This window comes from Octodon degus, unplaced genomic scaffold (assembly GCF_000260255.1).
Source record: "Octodon degus isolate 3935 unplaced genomic scaffold, OctDeg1.0 scaffold00006, whole genome shotgun sequence".
NCBI classification, from domain to species: domain Eukaryota; kingdom Metazoa; phylum Chordata; class Mammalia; order Rodentia; family Octodontidae; genus Octodon; species Octodon degus.
The window spans coordinates 25,749,583-25,753,524 of NW_004524582.1; positions in this window are offsets into that span (position 1 = coordinate 25,749,583).

Below are 3,942 nucleotides of genomic sequence, written 5' to 3' on the forward strand. Positions count from 1 at the left end.
AGTTTCAGATCTTGAAGATGCTGGTTCAGCTAGTGAAAAGGTAAGAAAGGATCTTTTGAAAACAACTAGGATGCAGGAAAAAATAATTCATCACTTGCAAGATGATGCAAAGATGAACAATGTGAGACTAATAGGCAACAATGAGAAAGAAGAAGTCAATACAAATGACATTTATAAATATGGGCAGAAGTAATAGCAGAAAACTTCCCAAATATGAGGAAACAATCTGACATTCAGGTAACTGAAGCATACAGAAGGCCAAGTAACCTAAACCAAACTAAAAATGCACCGAGACATATAACAGTCAAGATCCTAGAAATTCAGCACAAGAATAATATACTGAAAGCCGCTAGATAAAAGAAGCAGATCACATTCAAAGGAAAACCCATCAGAATTATGATCAACGACTCTTCACAAACCATGAAGGCAAGAAGAGCATGGAGCAGAGTCCTTAAAGTCCTCTGTGAAAACAAATTCCAGCCCAGAAAACTATACCCTTCAAAACTCTCTTTCAAGTTTGATGGAGAAGTGAAATACTTCCACAACAAAGAATAACTAACAAATTGCAGGATGACCCATCCAACCCTACACAGGCTCCTTTAAGATAGTCTAGAGAGGGACCAAAATGATCAGAACCTCACAAATGAGTTCAGAAGCAAACAACTAAATAATCAAGCAATTAAACACAGGAGAAAAAAGAGTAAATAAAAGCAGGTAAATAATATGTCAATCATAAGTTAATATATCTCAATTATAACCATCAATGTAAATGGACTCAATTCACAAACTAAGAGAAAAAGACTGGCCCAGTGGATTAGGAAACAAAATCCAACAATATGCTGTATATAAGAAACACATTTAACTCATAAAGTCATTCATAGGCTGAAAGTCAAAGGATGGAAAACAATGCTATGCACCTCAGCACCTCAGAAAAAAGCAGAGGTAGCAATCCTATTCTTAGGCAGTCTCAACTTCAAACCAATAATGATCAAGTGAAATAAAGAAAGCCACTATGTACTGGTTAGGGGAAAATACAAGAGGAAGAAGTAACACTCATAAATATGTATGCACCAAACACGGGAGCATTCAACTATATAAAGCAAATCTTAATGGACATGAAAAATCTAATACTCAATGCCACAGTCTTAACAGGAGACCTTATCGCCCCCTTATCCCAAAAAGATAAGTCAACTAGACAAAAACATAGCAAAGAAATAACAGAACTGAAACAGAGCTTGAAACAAATGGACTTGATGGGCATAAACAGAGTGTTCCACCCAAACACAGCTGAATACACATTTTTCTCAGCTGCACATGGGTCATTTTCTAAAATAGAACACATACTGGTCCATAGGTCATGCTTAAGTATATACAAGATAGCAGAAATTATCCCATGCATATTATCTGATCACAGTGCAATGAAACTGGAAATAAATGACAAAAGAAACCAGAAAAAACTTAAATACATGGAAATTAAGAGATGCCCTACTCAGCAGCCAATGGGTCACAGATGAAATTAAACAAGAAATTCAACAATATCTACAATTCAATGAAAATTCAAGCACAACTTACCGGAATTTATGATATACAATGAAGGCAGTTCTCAGAGGGAAATTCTTAGCTGTCAACTCACACATTAGGAAAACAGAATTGGAATAAATAAACACCCTATTGCTGCACCTCCACCAACTAGATAAGGAAGAGCAAACAAAATTCAGAGCCAAAGATGCAAAGAAATCAGAAAGATGAGAGCAGAAATTAATTCAATTGAGATGAAGAAAACAGCTCAAAGAATGAACAAAACAAAAAGCTGATTCTTTGAAAGATTAAACAAAATCTATAAGTCCCTAGGTAACCTCATTAAAGAAGGGAAAGAAAAAATTCAAACACAAGTAATAAGGAATGAAAAGGGAGTAATTACCACACACCCAGGGGATATTCACAACATTATCAATAGTTACTGTGAGAATCTTTACTCTTAAAGAAAAGAAGACACAGACAAAAGGAAAGATTTCTAGAAAGGTACAAATTAACAAAGCTGAATCAACAGATACAACCACTCTCAATAGCCCAATAACAGCCAATGAAATACGAGCTGTAATAAAAAACATACCAACAAAGAAAAGCCCAGCTCTGGATGGATTCACAACTGAATTGTATGAGAAATTTACAGAAGATATAGTCCCTATACTCCTCCAACTCTTAAATGAAATTGAAAAGGAAGAAATCCTCCCAAAATCATTCCTGGAGGGAAGTACTATACTAATACCAAAACCAGGAAAAGATGCAACTAAGAAAGAGAACTACAGGCCAATCTCCCTCCATGAACATAGATGCAAAAATCCTCAATAATCCTAGCAAACAGAATGCAGCAAATCATCAAGAAGATCATACACCATGAGCAGGTACGATTCATCCCAGGAATGCAAGGATGGTTCAGTATTTGAAAATCTGTAAATGTAATACAGTATATCAATAGAGCAAAACTAAAAAGCACATGATCATCTCCATTGATGTAGAAAAGGATTTTGACAAAGTTTAACATGCATTCATGTTCAAAATCCCACAGGAAATTGGCATAGATAGCCTCTATTTCAACCTGGTATAAGGCATTCATGAAAACCCAACAGCTAACTTAATTCTAAATAGGTAAAACTTGAAATATTTTACTCTTAGATCTGGTACAAGACAAGGATGTCCTTTATGACCACTACTATTCAATATAGTTCTGGAATCATCAGCTAGAGCCATTAGGCAAAGAAATAAAAGGAATAAGAATAGGTATAGAAGAAGTTAAATTATCATTATTTGCAGATGACATGATACTTTACTTGGAAGACCCAAAAAACTCCACCAAGAAGCTACTAGAATTAACACAGAAATTCAGTAGCATAGCAGGATACAAAGTCAATACCCAAAAGTCAATAGCATTCCTCTACACAGATAACAAACACACTGAGAGGGAAATTATAGAAACAATACCTTTTACAACAGCACCAAGGAAAATGAAATACCTTGGAATTCATCTAACAAAAGAAGTCAAAGATCTTTTCAAGGAAAATTATAGTACTCTTAAAAAAGAGATCATAGAGGATTTCAGAAAGTGGAAAGTTATTCCATGCTCCTAGATAGGAAGAACCAACATTGTGAAGATGGCCATCCTCCCAAAATTGCCATATAGATTTAAAGCAATCCCTATCAAACTACCACCAACATAACTCATAGACCTAGAGAAATCATTCCTAAAATATATTTGGGACCAGAAAAACCTAGAACAGCAAAGGCAATCCTAGGTAACAAAGACAAGGCAGGAGGCATTACAATTCCTTGTAGTACAGTTATACTACAAGGCCACTGTAATAAAATCAGCATGGTACAGGCAATGAAATAGACATCAGTGTCAATGGAATAGATTAGAAGATGCTGAAGCCCCTACAAACACATTCATCCACCTTATCTTTGACAAAGGGGCCAAACACCCTCACTGGAAGAAAGATAGCCTCTTTAAGAAATGGTGCTGGTAAAACTGGCTCTCTACATGCCCAAAAATAAAACTTGACCCAGATCTATCACCATGCACTAAGTCAAAATGGATTAAACATCTAAACATTAAAACAGAAACACTAAATCTCCAGGAAGAGAAAGTAGGAGGAACTCTTGAAGACATAGGGTTAGACAAAGAGTTCATAATGAAAAATCAAATTGAATGCAAAACACTTGAAAGTGTTAACTGGGACATGCTCTTGTTGAGTTCTTGCACGTCAAAAGAAATTACCAAGAAAGTGAAAAGAGAACCCATAAATTTGGAAAAAAAATTGACTAAAGAAGTACTCAGACAAAAGTCTGTTCTCTATAATTTATAAAGAACTAAAGGGGGCCGGGGAGATGGTTCAGTGGAATAAGCGCTTCCCTGGCAAGCGCAAGGGTCTGAGTTCAATCCCC